This window comes from Vipera berus, assembly GCF_964194415.1.
Source record: "Vipera berus genome assembly, chromosome: 7".
NCBI classification, from domain to species: Eukaryota; Metazoa; Chordata; class Lepidosauria; order Squamata; family Viperidae; genus Vipera; species Vipera berus.
Genome location: NC_138209.1, coordinates 21,969,543 through 21,986,601, shown reverse-complemented (window position 1 = coordinate 21,986,601; position 17,059 = coordinate 21,969,543). Strand labels below are relative to the sequence as shown.

The window sequence follows — 17,059 nt, the reverse complement described above, 5'->3', positions numbered from 1 at the left end:
ATGAGTTCTCTTGTCATAGCTGATAAGACGCTGTCAAAAATTTCTCTTAAAAACAATTAACTTTATTTTTAATTCTAAAATGTGTCTAAGTTCAAGGAAAGGCTAAGTTCTCTGTTTTCTTCCATTACAATTAGCTTTTTAAAACAATTTGCACTTAGAGAAAGAAGATTAATCCAAAGAAAAACATTCAGCCTTATTTAGCAAATAATATAGAAAACATTGTAACTATTTCTGCTCAATTTTAATGTAGCTAATTATAGTCAGTTTATTGTACATACAAATGGTCCATTGCTAAATCTCACCTTTCAAGGAAAAAAATAACTTAAAAAAGCAATTATAATCAGTACAAATGTTTTACGAATGGCAAACAAACCTGGCAACATTTCTTTAACAAATACAGAAACAAAAGGAACCCTAATTTTTAAAACAACTCAAATATTAGACATTACCTTTTCTATTTTCTTGTATTCTATTTACTAAATGGAAGTGTTTTCAACATTAAAGTTTTCATATCCACCATTTATCTTATAATAAATTAGTGAGATTATCATAGGATTATTTTATTTCAACCTGTTCCACAGGGCTACCCATGGTTTAGTAAAGTCTGTCTGTCTGTCTGTCTGTCTGTCTGTCTGTCTCTCTCTCTCTCTGTCTCTATCATCTATCTATCTATCTTTGTCTCATTCCATTAGTTTGAAATGTCATAAGCTTAAATTTTTAGACAACAAGGAGCGAATAAGTATGTAATTATGCACTGTTACCTTTATTTTATATGAATTTTTTAAATATATTGTTTTTATGCTTGTATATGTGTGCTACCCAGAGTGATATGAATTGGGCATCCTTATAAATTCTCTTTCTCTTTCTCCTCTCTCTCTCAATTAAATCTACTGAGCATGAGTAATTTACACCAGCAGTCCCCAACCTTTGCAGCTTGGTGACCTGGCTGGAGGGGGAACGAGGAACTGGGCTGCCCCCTTGCACAAGCTGAGCTGCATGTGTGTGCATGTGCGCTGGCCCATAGCTCACACAGCCTGGTTGCAAATAGACCATGGTCTGGTAATAAGTCATGGCCCAGAGGTTGGGGACCCCTGATTTAGACTATTTAAATCTGGAACAAGGAAAATCTATAGCCTTCATATCAAACCAAGTCAAGAACTCTCACTCCATCTCACTCACAGACCAGCAGTGATCATGTGTTATGATAACAGAGTATAATAAATTAAAAGGGATATTTTTAAACAGTGGTCATTCAATAAAGTTACTTAAAGTGCAGAAAATGTAATAAGATATTGCATACCTATGTTTGTTTTAATAAATACTTTAAAGAACAATTAAAACTATTACTCTTGGCATAGTTTCAAAATCAAGTCCCACTGAAGGAAGGAGGATTTTTGAGAATTAAATATATTTATGTGCTTGCATGATGGCTGGTACTAATAGTTCTCTGGGCCTGCCACATAAAATATATATGGCAAGTTGGTTCAAAAGTATTATTATTTGTGGCTTGCTGTTTAAATAGGAGAAAGCACTGACTGCTTTAATAACTTTAAATTGGTACTATCCTGTCCATCTCACTGGCTTATACACACTAAACATTCTAGCTAAAGAGAATCCAATAATAATAATAATAATAATAATAATAATAATAATAATAATAATAATAACAACAACAACAACAACAACAACAACAACAACAATAATAATACAGGCTTTTAATAAGACAGATTACATTCCTGCTTTCCAATATCCATTGTTTCTTTTATTTATAGCATTCAAATATATTGCAGCTCTGGTTAACATATGCCAATTGGATTGTGCCATACTTTTTACAATTCCCCAATCCAGAATTTACTTATCCTGACTTACATGTGTTTGTAATTGCAGGCTTTTTATTAGCCTTTTTGGCAAGCTAAAACAAATATTTACTCACTATGTCACACGGTCTCTAGCTTGCACTGCCCAGTTCTGTGTCAAGTAGTGACACTTCTATTTTTGGCTCACCACAGATGACCTTACTGTATGCTACAGAGCTGAGTATCACCAGAACAAGTTTTTGTTTTAAAGGAAGGCAACTTCCCCATCCCCCACCCTCCTAGAATATACTGTATATCATCCAGCCTGCATTAAATAAATGTTGATTGTGGGCAGTAGCGAACAACACACTAGAAATTGTACACTACTGCAGACTAACGCTGTTAACTAGTGATATGTTGCGCCTGCTTGGCTATTACACAACAGCTTTTGAGGATTCTGGGAGGGTGTTTGTAAACAGTGTAGCCATGTGCGCAAAGTCCACGTGGTGTCTTTACTCTGTCTGGATCTGAAGAAATGCTGAATAGGGCAAAATTCAGTCCATAGTAGAACAGAGGCAATACATCTTACAATTTTTACAGAAAGGTCAGTCCTGGAAGGTATTTGAATTCTGGAAGGCACAACAAACATTTTCAATACTAGTTTTGCTGTCCTCACTCTGAAAGAAGACCAAACTGAGTACTGATCTTCAATGATTACTAAATGGGTTACATGAAGGCAGACTACAATGCAAATATATTTAATGCCAAAACAGATAAAAAAAGGTAAGCAAAAAGTTGCAAGGGTTACCTGTGCTTTGAGAGGGTGGGGGTTAAAATTATCAGTTGAAACAAAAAGCCTGGAATTTATTTTGAGAGTTTATTATTTATTAATGGATAATAGAAATGTAATCTTTACCCTCTTACCAAAAGATTAGTTCTTCAGTGGTGGAAAGATAAATTTATGGGCCATACTCTGTGGAATGAAGACCTACTGTAATGTTACTTTATGTACAATTTATGTACATGTTTTTATTACCATAAATTATATAAGGGAATTATAATGAAATAAAGTCTGACTTTATTTAAATTGTTGCATAAAATTTTATGTGCAGTACATACATATATGTGTGAGAAACTCTTATACAGATGATTTTGGTTAACATTTTACTTTCTTCTTTGCTGATGTTTTATTAAATAAAATGTGTTTTTGTGTACACACATTAATTACACTGTGTACATATGTAACAATGATAGCAAAACTTTGAATGTAGTGAGACTAAGAGCTCTCTCCTGTGAGTCAGGCATAAGACACGGGCAGGGTAATTAGCAGTTGAATTCAACAGATCCTACTCCCTGATAACTAAAATAAGAATAAAGTTTTATTTTCCCAAGAACTGAGTTGTTCCAAAAGATGTTTACAGTAGAACTTGAACACACTAAAGAATATTCAGATTCAGCTGTAGAGTTTATATTTATTTGGGAATATTTGCTTTCAACTAATTTCATTATGAATTGGGGTAATTCATAATGGGGATTTTTTTTTGTTTAAAGCCATTATTCCTTTACAGATAGTCCTCGACTTTCAACCACAATGAGGCCCAAATTTCTGTTGTTAAGCAAGGCAATTTTTGTCTCATTTTGCAATCTACTTTTACCACAGCTAAATTAATCACTGCAGCTGTTCAGTGAATCATGTGGTCATTAAGCAAATCTGGCTCTCCCCATTGGCTTTGCTCGTTGGGAGCTGGCTGGGAAGGTTACAAATTGTGATCACATGGCTCCGGGACAGTGTAATTGTCATAAACGCATGCCAGTTGCCAAGTGCCCAAGCCTTGATCATGTGACGGTTGTAAAGTGTGAAAGTCATAAGTCACTTTTTCAGTGTCATTGAAACTTTGGTAGCTAAATGAATGGCTGTAATTTGAGGGTTAACCTGTATTCTCTTCACTTCTGTGAAACTAAATGTTTGAAGATTCCTACTTTTCTACCCTCAGGTGTTTTCAGGTTCAGGACTCTGGAGAAGGGCTCCTATAACAAATGATTTGTATTTATTTCCCATAAATGCTCCCTGTATATTTTCCATGTTCCAGTTCAACTGAAGCATTGACTACACACATATTTTCAATGGGTTCTGTTCCCTTCCAATATAATAAGTTTTTGGAGTTATCTTTAAAGCATGGAAAATACAGGCATGGAAATAGGATGATTACTAATCTACCACTTCTATCCAAACCTCTGTATATTATTAACCATTCTTTATTTAATGTTATTGAAAAATAAAAGTTCAAAGTATGTTTTCTGCTCACAGTTCACACTAAAGTCTTCAAAATTCAATCAGAAAGAGATTGAAAGCTATCAATATGGGATAAAAGAATACATTCAGGAGTATTATTATATATGGCTATAGCCACAATGCCTTTCATCCAAATTTTGCAGCCTGCTTGGCAGCTTACTCTCTAATATATTGTATTAGACCTAAATATCTCTGCCATTTGGGATACACTATAGTTTCCTTAAATACCTCAGGCAAATGAACAAAACAATTTACCTTGTTTTGTAATTACACCAATGGCAAAGCACTGTATAATATACATTACTGCTGTATTATTACTGACAATAATCATAATATAGATACACAAAAGGCCTACACTCTGTCAAGACACCTAATCAATTTATTCAGGCTTTTCAGGCCACCATCTGTTGAAAAGCAAGACTTAATTTCCTTCTAATGGAGATTCATTCGAACTTGGGCAGCAAGATATACTAAGTATTCTAAATGAGTCCATCAGCCTTGTGATTCTATAAAGATGTGCACAAGATCCACTGACTATCAAGTTCTATAGTCCATATTCTCTATGTCATACAAACTCAGTTATTTCACAACTGTCCAGATACTACAGGCTTACTTCAATGAGATAACCTAAAGGAAAACTGTTTAGATTACTTGAACAAAAGTGTATAATAATGAAGAAACTCAAAGTATGAGGGCAATTCGAAAATAAACCTCTGTTTGGTTATCAATGACAGACACTCACAGATACAGAATTTTTATTATGCACATTAGCAAACTACAATATTCCATTACTTTTCGACATAATTGCCATTCAAATTGAGGCACTTGTCGTAACATCTTACAAGGTTTGAAATTCCTTAGTAGTAGTCACTTGGTGCCAAATCTGGGCTATGGTGTGTGTGTGTGATCAAAAACATCCCAATGAAACTGCTTCAAAAGTTCTTGGGTGTGTCTAGCGGTGTGCGGGCATTAACATGAACCAACACACCAGAAGTGGTGCCATAGAAAATCCTGCCAAATGTGAAGAAGCCAAAGGAGTACTGCAAGTGAAGCTCATGGAGCCTGGTTCGACCATCAATTCAGAAGTCTACTGTGAAACGTTACGAAAACTCAGATGAGCCATCCATAACAAGCATTGGGGCATGCTGACTTCTGGTGTGGGGTTGGTTCATGACACATCACTAGATGCACTCAAGAACTTTTGAAGCAGTTCCATTGGGATGTTTTTGATCAAACCCCCCCCAGCCCAGATTTGGTGCCAAGTAAGTACTACTAAGGAATTTCAAACCTTGAATGGTGATTATGTTGAAAAGTAATTGGAATATTGTAGTTTTCTAATAGGGTACAATAAAGTTTTCTGTAGTGTATAATAAAAATTCTGTATCTGCAAATTGCCCTCGTATAATAGAAAGTTCTGTTTTTGCAGAACTTTGCAAGTTGTATCATGGCATGCCAGGATAGGATAGTCTCTTGTTTATAAATCCCTATCCATCAGCGGTAGATAATATCTACCTTAGCCATCTAATAGTACTGTATACTGGATATTCCTAACAATATAATTCCTTATCAAGTAGCTTTCTGTATAATAGGAGAATCTAGAAAATAGTTTGCCTAAAGTCACACTTCATAGGTTCATTAGTGTATAAATGGAAGAATCAAATTGGATAGCTCCTCTTCAATATTTCAAATTCTTAGTAACTAATATAGATCAGGACTGACAGATGTTGGTGCTTATCATTCACGCAGCTAAGTTCTGGAAGTGGAAAATAGCATCTCAGCTCCAATGCAGAGAAGAGACTTTTCAATTCTGTACAATACACAATATAGAATCAGTAATATCAGAACCATTTAAAATAAATTCTTAACTAAGTTTCTACAGGTCAAGTAAAATACTGTATATTTGCTGTTACCTGCAAGTCTTAATAACTAGATATACATATGTAAAAATCCTTTTAGTTTCTCTCTAGTCATATGATTACTGCATTTCTGATTCAGACTGCAGTCAATTTTTTATGATTCATAATGCATCCCACTGCGTTTCAGAACCAGCATATCTAGCAAATTGCCTTTTTGAATGATGTCACAGCACTAAGAATTGGCAAAATGCCTTTGCAGCAATCAGGAAACAGAAATAAATCAATAATTTTATCTTGTTAGACAAATTAATTTGTGACCATAGCCTCATGTTTCTTAGATAGTTATCAAGTCTTTTTAAACTAAAAATGACTCAAAAGTCTTTAAAAGACCAAGAAGGGAACACAGAATAGAGATATGATTGCACTATTCAAATATATTAAAGCAGGGGTGTCAAACTCGATTTCACTGAGGGTTTCATCAGGGTTGTATAATGGGGGTCAGGGTGGGCGTGGCCGGGGTGGGCATAGTGGGGGTGGGCATGGCTGGAGTGTGTGTTGCCAACTCAACTTTTCTCATGTTGGGAGGGACCTGTGGTGGTCCAGGCAGGGGTGGGGGGAATCGTCTTCAGTCGAGGAAGACAAGACCAGGGTGAGTCCTATACCCTTGTCCACCAGAGGAGCCTTGCTGTCCCTCTCAGGCCTTGCAGAGGACCCCCAGAGATGCAGGCTGCCCAGAACCCTGGGCAGTGGAGGGCAAGCGCCTAGTCCATCCTTTCCCAAGGGGGCACCTGGCTGCGCTTACCTTCTCCTCAAGCCTGCTGCTGATTGGCTCGCTCTCCTTGGCCAAGTTGCTCATGGTGTGTGCGGGAGGGCAAAATGTGTGGGTCAGAGGGAGGCCCACTCCCTCTCCCTGCAAGGAGACCAAGCTTTGTAACCAAACCATCCTCAGCGATAGGATGGGAGACCACAATGAGAGGTCAGGAGGAGACAAGGGGATGGTGAAAGGGCAGCAGGGCTGCTTGTGGCCAAGTGCTAAGGCAGAACTTCCCTCAGACCCTTCCTCCCTCTCATTATAATTTTCCTTCCTTCCTTCCTTCCTTCCTTCCTTCCTTCCTTCCTTCCTTCCTTCCTTTTCCCTTTTTCTTCTTTTTCCTTCCCTCTTCATACTCCTTTCCTTTTTCTTCCTTCCCCTCTTTCCTTCTTTTTCCTTCTTTGCTCTTTCCCCCTCTTTCCTTATTTTTCTTTGTCATTCCTCTTTCACTTTCTCTTTTCCTGTCCCTTCTTGGATGCTCAAATGGAAAAGGGGAAACCTACATCGTGATCAAATGCCACTTTTGCTAGTAGTCTGTGGCCACTTAAAAGACTGAGAACAAACCAGGTTCAGTTTATACTGTTTATACAGACAACAGTATAGCAAAACTGTCAAAATGGTGGCTCCCTTCCTTCTTCCCTTCTTTCCTCCCTCCCTCCCTCCCTTCCTTCTCCTTCTCATCTCTTTCCTTCCTCCGCGCTCAGGAAAGGGTGATGGGAGGAGGAGAGGTTGCCAGCACTGCCGGTGTCCATGCTGCCACTGGCCATCACTATCCCACATGGGCGGGGCTGGTCCCGGTGAAAGGGAAGCCTCATGGCTACGAGGCTAAGTCAGCGAGTGGGCCATGGAAGTGCTGGTGGGAGAGGGGGGGTGTGGCACTGATCTACAACCTGGTTGCGTCCATCAAAGCCAGAACGTGCTCAGCCTTAGATCCATGGGGCAGCCCTGGAATCAGCAAGGAGCTGCCCCACTGCCTTGGCCCTGTCCCCTGGGTGTGAGCACAGGAGACGACCAACGTTGACATCCTGGGTGAAGTCAGCCTATGGGGTAAGACAGCCAGCAGGGATGATGGACTCCACCTGCTCACAGTCTCTGGCATGCATGGCCAGGGGATAGGATGGGGCTGCCTATAGCTAGTTCCAGGGCTGCCCCGTGGATCTAAAGCTGAGCATCTTCTGGCTTTTATGGCTGGCACCGGTCAGCCTGGGCCAGGCCAAGGTACCATGGGCCAGTCCTTTGCTGTTTCCAGAGCAGGTCCCCAGGCCAGACGGAATCACATGGTGGGCCGAATCCGACCGATGAGCCTTGTGTTTGGCATGGCTGTATTAAGGAGATACACAGATGGTCATAAATTATTCTCCATTATCCCAGACTGGAGGACATGGAATAAAAAATTATACAGGAAATCAAATTACACTTAGATGTGATGAAAACCTTCCTAATACCATAAAAGTCAGACAGCTGAACATGCCACCTGGAAAAGAAGCATTCATTTCATTGGGTGCATTTAAAGTCGTACAGCCATCCATTGTGAAGCTTTAATTGGAATTTTTGAATTAACCAGAGGGATGGCCTTCAGGGCCTCCATGACCTTTTCTATGATTATGCAAATATACAGAGTTGGCCAGTAATAACCCATATTAAAGTGAGAAAGCTATCCTATAACAATGGAAATCCTAGGGGGAAAATTTCTGAAGCTATAGCAGCTGAGTGAGGTCATCCAAAGTAATTACAGATATAGTAAATCTAGACTATCTTCACTCACAAAAACATAACTACTAATTTTTGATAGGCAAAGACTATTTGTCAGTTACTTTTGAGCGGTTTACAGCATTTTGTCATATTTATTTTCAACAAGATTTAATAAGTAGTGTTATATTGCTCAATATAATGATATATATGTAATGGTAGTGATGATATAGGAGTTGGTATAGCAAAAGCGCTTTGACTTATATACCGCTTCATAGTGCTTTACAGCACTCTCTTAAGCAGCTTAATACCCCCAACAATCTGGGTCCTCATTTTACCGACGTTGGAGGAATGGAGGGCTGAGTCAACCTTGAGACGTTCAGGATCCAAGTCCTGGTAGTGGAGGAAGAATTAGCCTGCAATACTGCATTCTAACCACTGTGTCACCACAACTCTTCAATATACTTACTTTCATGAAGTAATATAATTTTCTAATTCCAGGGCTGATTCTCACTTGTGTGTTGCACATTTGGATGTAACATGAAGGTTAAGAAAGTAACACACTTGAACATAAAATTTTAGCAGAAGAATAAAATATACATGAAATAAATATCAATAATCTCTATGGTCTTGCTGGGATTGGCATTTTCATGGACATAATGGATATTATTCAAAAAAAACTTGATAGAGCTTAAGCTCATCTGTCCAAGACAGCAAGATCACTACAACTATAAAACATATATGGTTTGTTATCTTTATGAGCTTTCTGTTGTTGGGTTATTTTTAAGAGTTTAAGGGAAGTAGTATATTTAAATAATAGCCAAACCATAAGGAACAAGCCAGTCAACAAATCCATTAATTACATATAGAGATTTGTTTGTAAAAGAATAAGGTTGCAAAGCTGTTCCTGCTGAATTATGAATATGGTTGTAATATAAAAATTATCCTTAAAATAAGAATAATATATAATATAAAACTTTTTGCGAACATTAACTTTAAAAACTTTTTATGCCTGTTTGAATTTCAAACGGGCAACCTATTAAGTTTACATTTCTTCTGTGGTATTTACTGCCAAGAAAACAATTATTCAGACTTTCAAAAGTAATTCTGAATAAAGCAGCTTCATGAAGTCTCGATAATCATAAAGTAGAAGATGATTGTGGTCAGAAATTAGAGGCTAATTATATAGTAAAGATAAACTTTAATCAAGTTGTACAGTTTGTACAGTTCAAAGTATTCATTTTATTCAATAAAATACACATAACTGTGAATTTTTTGTTTTCAATGGAATCTTAGTGGTAAAAATGTTTTGACACCAACAATAAAGCTACTACAGTGTAGGAGTTAAGGTGTTGTACAAGAACTGGGAAGATCCGTCTCCCTGCAGCTCACTGCATAACTTTGGGCCAGTAACTCCCATTTGGACTAGGTCAGGGGTAGGCAGCCTTGGCTCCTTTATGACTCGTGGACTTCAACTCCCAGAATTTCTGCACCAGCTAGGTCAGGAATTCTGGGAGTGGAAGTCCACGAGTCATAAAAGAGCCAAGGTTGCCTACCCCTGGACTATGTCATAGAATTGTTGTTGGTGTGAAGAAAATGGAAGGAAAATTGCTGAACAATATGTGGGCTATAAAGTGAGTGAGTGAGTGAGTGAATAATAGCAGGAAGCCCAAAGCACATTCATTTGCCAAAACCTTCCTAGCCATGTTGTATAGATATTCTGAATGTCATTTTCCCAATAAATTTGGATGGTGTCAGCTTCAGGATAGTTAAAGATCGAAAAGAAAGATTCACTGACTGCAACTTAAATCATTATGTTAACCAATGACAAAATTATTGCTTATAATAATAGTTCATGAAGTGCAACATTTTTGGCTTCATGAGCCAGAACATCAAAGCAATAGTTTCATATTGTTCCGGAACAAGAACAGTGCAGTTATCTTATGCTTAGTGGGGGGAAAAATCACTATTTTTAACTTACCTAGTAAAAAAATTAACATTCTTCAAAAAAGTAGTATATTCCTTTCTTCCCCCAACACACGTACATATGTGTGTGTGTGTGTGTGTGTGTGTGTGTGTGTGTGTGTAAAATATAAAGTAAATTAAATATCCTCAAAAAATTCTATAACATGTTTCATACCATGATAAAGCCTTTTCCTATTAAAGAAAAAAGCTTTCAATGGTATTCTGTGATAAGAAGGAAATATTTAAATTTCTTACATTGATATGTACTGTATACACTAACTGTATATTGGTGTATTCTTTAGGACTTCAAGAACACTGGACTCAACCATTTCAGATGGAGAACATCTGTTTATTTCTTTACAGCCAAGGGCCATGTAGATAGTCACAAAAATTGTGCAGGCACTAATTAAAAACTAGAAGTGTTTGAGGGAAAGGTGCCATCAAGTATTAGTTTTGGTGGAAAGGCAATAAAAAAATTAAATCCAAACTAAGAAAAAATAACATTCTCTTAAGATTCCAAACAGAGACTCTTCTAATCTGTCAATCAACAGAGAATAACAACCAATTGCACTAAACCTCAAAAGAAACATGAGGAACATGTAGAGGAAGCTTGGGAGGAAATAAGCATGAAAAAGCAACTAAGAATTGATGAGCATGTTCTGACTGAACCCCAGGATTGGACACAGGTTCCTGTCAGTTTAATTTCAGGTTAACGAAGAAAACAGTGAGCTGGAAGTAATTATTTTACATGTACATTGGTATTAATATCCAGACATATATCTATGCAGCCATGCATGTGAAATCTACAACAGTAACTGAGGACATGGACTGTATTGTAATGCACAGGATCATTGTGTATACTGAGTTCAAGTATGATCTTCAATCAATTCCTTTTTCTAACTAAAAAAAAAGGCAGTGTGTGGACAGAAGCATTCAATATCCAAATATTTGAAGATTTTAATACCTAAGTTTCAAAGAAGCTTGATATACATTTAACAGCATTGTGATCAATTCAGTCATTGATAGAGAAGTTCAGTGTACCAAGGGACCATAAACAGCTTTCTTCAAAATTGAAACCTATCTATAATTTATATAATTCAAATAAATCTAGCAACTTATATTGCTGTTTTTGAGAAAGAAGGGAAAATGCTAATTCTTAAGTTCACAGAATAATTGCCAGCATACTGTAACTGAAACAGTCCAATGAGTTTTATCTCAGCCATTCAAGGGTGTACTCTAAAAAGTCGGCAGCTTGTCAACTTCAAGAAGGATGGCCAAACTGAGAAAGGTGACTTTCAACAGGTAACGTTTTGGGGATATCCAGTAACGTGAATTCCTTCGCCTTTTTATTAGCCCTATAACAGACCTTTTGTGATCGTCATCATTAACATCTATCTGCTGAATTTGTTTGACAAATAAGCCCTGTAATGTCCCCTTCTTCACTGAACGTGCCATCACAAAATACACATTCAATTAAGCAATTGAATTTACAAGCTACTACTATTCTGTCTTCCCACCCCTTTCCAATCTTAGCTTGCCATTAAAATGCAAATGCAATGGCCCCATTAGCTGACAAACAACAGCCCTGCCTTTCTCTAACACAGAGAGACTTCTCTTCGTTTTAAAAATGTGAAACAAATCTCTATCTTACATCACTTGCCATGTTGTACTATCAGATTTTGCATCTGCATATGCTCACTGTGGAAAGGGAGGGAGGAAACACTCAAAATGAGATCATTAAGAGTGGATGCGTCTGTAAGCCTCGGTTCAGTTCCCTTCCTTCCTTATCTCCAACCCCCACCAACAGCCACAAAAATAATACTGTACCCATGAGAGAGAGCTGATTCCACGTTTTTTTCTCTTGACAAAGCTGACACGCACATAAATTAGCTTTGGAGAAAAAACTTAGCTCGATTGAAACAATGTTATAAAAGGCTTCCATTACAGGTCCGAAGTATCACTTGAAGAGGTAAAGGTGGCTTGGGATTCTTTTTCGTGCTAAAACGAAACATTCTGCATCTGAATGGAACCTTCCTCGCCAATAATTATTTATAATCGAGGTTGTCACGAGGCAGTCATTTCTGAGGGACGCGTGTTTCTGTGTTTTTCTGGACGCCACATGGAAACAGGCCAGCAGTTATTATGACAAAATAGTAAAGCCATAATATATAGATCATGGAGACGATACTGTTAAATGGAGGGGGGAGCCCTTATGTTTCCAATTCTCTTCTTCTCTTCTAGGATGGCACCTCAGTTTCCTCAGGCGCGCTGACCTTCTAGTCCTCAAAACTCCACAAATCTCCCTCTTTTCTCCCCTTCGGCCACCTCCCCCCCTCCCCTTGCACTGCGCCTGTCTTTGTGTCTGCTTGTCACTCACCGGTAAACCAAAATGAAGGTGCAGTCATGAAAAATACAAAGGCAGGAGAAACGTTCGTATAAACAATAATAATAATAATAATAATAATAATAATAATAATAATAATAATAATAATAATAATAATAATAATAATAATAATAATAATAATAATAATAAAAATCGCCCAGCTATCTCGCTTTCTGGCCCAGCAACCATAACGCTCAAGATACTTCTCTAGAAAGAGTTTGCTTTCTGCTGAAAGATCGCACACCCGCCACTTCAGAAAAAAAGATAAAATTCTGAAAAGTTTTGTCCAGCTAGCCCAGCCATTGATTTCCCCGGGGTTTTTTTTTTAAGCTACCGTCCAAAGTGCTCCCACACGCCCCTCTTAGGAGACGCTTTCCAGAATAAAGCCAAAGAGATGGAGAAGTCCGCACGTGTGTGAACGAGAAACATATATTTAAAGGGCGGAGGAAGGGAAAGAAGGCAAACACCCCCCCCCCAAAAAAGGAGAAGCGCAACTTAAATAAAACGAAGAACTTTCTTAAAATGACAAGAGTGACTTCCCTAGAAACGGACGGAAATAACCAGCCACCCCTCCACGGTTGCGGAGCAAGGCTCAGTAGCAAAAGTTCTCAAGGCGACGGCGGCGCGTACAGAAAACAGGGGAAGAGAAACGCGCGAGCGAGCGAGGAACCTCTTTCAAACCTTCGCTTTAAAAATCCTACTTGACAGCCCTGTTCCTATTTGACACCTGCAATTTTCTCTTCTCTCCTCGCCCCCCCTCCCACCTTTGTACTTAGTACTGCAAGGCTTGGAGAGTTGAGTGGGGAGCTTCCCCCATTTTTTTCCCCCAAAACTGTCTTGTAAGTCATTGCCACAAAGCTCGACAGACAACGCAGGGAAGGGAGAGGCTGGAGAAGGCAGGGTGAATGAGAGAGGGAGAGAGAGAAGAGAGAGAGAGAGAACGTGAGAAGGGCTCTGACCTCCTTCGGCAGTCCCTCCGCCTCGTCGACTCCAGCCAAAGCAATCTTGTCTGCCTTCGATCCAATCCTAAAGGGCAGCCATCTTGCTTCCTTCTGCTCCTTTACGAAAGCAGCCTTGCCTCCGCATCAATATTCATAAGGCCGTTTTGACGTCTGTTCTCTCATCACTCGATGAAGCCCCAGCGACGCTCCCACTGCCGGACGTGACTGCCATGCGAACGAGTTCCCAGACCCGCCGGGGAGAGGTGGAAGGGGACGACCCGCCGCTTCTGCCGGCTCCGGGGCGGGCGAGAGGCCGACCCCCGCAACTGTCTCCTTGTGGGGGCGGGGAAGAGCCCCTTCTGCTGGGCCTACCCAGGGAAAGCCGAGAACTACTTCCCGGAAAATCTTTTTATGGGGGGTGGGTGGGAATTATTTCACAAACTTGTCCCGTCCAGGGTGCACAGTAGACTCTCTAGTATTGGGGTGGGCGAAGGTTGCAAAGTCCGCCAAGCTGCGGACTTTGCAAACTTTAGGGCGGAGAAATAGCTTGGAAAGGGGGAAAACACCGAGGAGGAGACCGGTCTCCTAAAACGAGTGCTGGCTGGAGCTCCAGCGGCGGGAGACACTTGCAAACAAAGGGCTCAAAACAAGGAGCTGTCATTCCTAACAGATGTTGTTTCCTGGTGGGCGGGAGGGGTGCGGAGCGGGGGGGACACACACACGCATCCTCGCTCCCTTTAAGCATTAGGAAGCTTTCACAATGGCTCGCTGCCCAGCGTCATCCCATTCGCAAGCCCCGCCCATCAATTTCCATAGTCAGAGCTCATTGGTGGCGAGAGTCTCCGGGAGAACTGGGGGGGGGGGGGCTCTTTCAAAGGTTGCCTCGGAACTTCCCCAAAGTCGACGAGGTCTCGCTTAGAGCAGGGGTCTTCAAACTTGGCCCTTTTATGACTTGTGGACTTCAACTCCCAGAATTCCTCAGCCAGCTTTGCTGGCTGAGGAATTCTGGGAGTTGAAGTCCACAAGTCATAAAAGGGCCAAGTTTGAAGACCCCTGGCTTAGAGTAACTCCTTGTGAATTAGTTGCGCCGGTCGAATGGCACACGCGTCCTTTTGTGCCACTTCCCTAATCTCTCTGCATTCCCCTCCCTCTCCCCCCGCTTCCACTACCCTTGCACGGAAAGCATTATTCTCCTTCGCCCAACTTTCTTTCCAAACCAGTTTTTATCGAAAATCTAGCATGAATATTTTCTGGCGAATTTAATATTATAAAACCCGACAAAATAGATGGGGCGCGGAGGGGGGGGAGGAAATCGAGATTTAACTATTGTCTTTCATTGGGCAGAAAGTCCAAGTCGGTGCAGAAAATGACAAGCTGGCAAAACTGGTATAGGGTATAAAACGACGTAAGTTTGGGGTTCCAGTTGCCAGCGGTCCTTGTCTAGAACTGCAAGTTGATATTAACAATTTCTTAGCAGTAACACAGAGTTGATGACAACTTTAAGGAGATAAAGAAAATGAAATAATAGATTTCGGTCAAAATAGTCCACAAAATGTTTCAATATTTTATATTAGAATGTTTCTATGGTTTGTTTTTATTGTCTATCAAACCTAAGCAGAACAGTGGTATGTTATAGAAATCTTTCGACTATAACAATTGATAACTTTGTATAGACAGGGTAGCATCGAAACAAAGTAATAGAGATGCACATTGTAACTAGGAATAACTATTATTTTATAAATTGTTGATGAGTGCTCTTTTGAGATTTAGTAGATTTACAGCACAATCTCACAATTGCCTATCTGGGAATGCACCAGACTTTTTTCTGAATATATTGTTCTAAGGTGTGCTATTAATGCCTTGCTACAGAAGATTACAAGTAATGCCATATACAATTACAATAGATAGTATGTTATGTATTATTCTGTAAGGATGGAAAACAGTGGTAGAAAACATGGTGTCCCTCCCATTTTGCACAGTCACACAATCCTTTGCAAAGATGAAAATTTCTGGAGAGGGAGCACCACACTGCCTATTCTTCAACTAACCTTTGGACATGGTGGGTTAAAAATGTCAAATCCACAAAAGTTGTTCCAGACCAGGGGTATTCAAACTTGGCCCTTTTATGACTTGTGGACTTCAACTCCCAGAATTTCTCAACCAGTGTGCCTGTCCACAAGTCATAAAAGGGCCAAGTTTGAAGACCCCTGTTCCAGACTGTACAACATCATATTTCTAGGAGAAAGCTTTAATGTATTCTGTGGAGTTTACTTTTTTGACTGACATAAGTAGGAAAGTATAAGCTTTCACTGCCTAGAAGCAGTCCTAACAATAATGACAATGTGTCCTGTAGTAATGTGTTATGTGCCTATAGATTTTTCAAAAAGTGGTTGCTATGAGATGCAGAATTTCTTCTATTCTGTGTTTTTAAAATCACATATGCTTCAGAAACAGCTTGAATCCTGGTGACTTCAGGAACAGATCCATACAAATTTCTTGGCAATAATATAGTAGTGGGTTTATTTTTTTAAAAAAATTCCCAGCCTGATCTAGAGCCCAATGAATCCCACAAGGTCTCCCTTCCAAGTATTAATCAGGTGTAACCCTCCTTAGCTTCCAGTTGCAGGCAAGGCTGGCCAGGGCTACCATCCGCTAAGACATCCTTATTCATAAAAACCTTCAACTTAACATGGTTTGCAATTTCCTAGGACAATTCAGGCCACTGCATATATTTTATAATTAGAAAGATAATTATAGAAAAACATCCTTGTAAAACTGTACAAATTATTTTGTATCTACAGTATATCTGCCATTGTTATGTTTTTCACAGACTTTAATAATCCCAGGTTTAAAATTCAGCATTATTGTTCAGGTTTTATTTTCAAAAGGCTGCATATGCTGCAACTCAATGAAATGCATAGGATTACAATTTGACAGTACAATCCACTATCATTATCATCATCCTGAATCAATCCACTCCAGGATGAGGTTTCTTCACTAAAGATTGTATACTACAGTATAGTCTATTAAAATAGTCCAGCACAGGCTAGCATGCAGATGTTTGATTTCTTCCCAGTCTATGGCTGAGAGACAGCAACTGACCCAATATCACCCAGTCACTTTTATGTCTGCTCCTATCTTGTGCTTTCCTCCTTATATCCCCATTGACTTTCACAATTGAAATATGACTACAAAGATAAACAACTAATTTATTTTAGTGAACCTGCTGCAATCATAATCATGATTGCTTCTTCATATCCTGAGCAATTCAGTGTTGGGGCTTGTAGAGAAATAGGCCTGTAGAATCATTTTACTGGAAGGGACC

At 39.3% G+C, this 17,059-nt stretch overlaps 1 protein-coding gene across 1 annotated transcript in view; it reads right to left on the bottom strand.

Moving 5' to 3' along the window:
- TET2 (tet methylcytosine dioxygenase 2) overlaps positions 1-13,811 on the bottom strand; it is a 90,283-nt gene extending 76,472 nt beyond the window's left edge. The window contains exon 1 of the mRNA XM_081332879.1: positions 13,753-13,811. The gene's annotated coding sequence lies outside the window, so the exon portion shown is untranslated. The remainder of the gene's footprint in view (positions 1-13,752) is intronic.
- Positions 13,812-17,059: the final 3,248 nt, after the last annotated feature.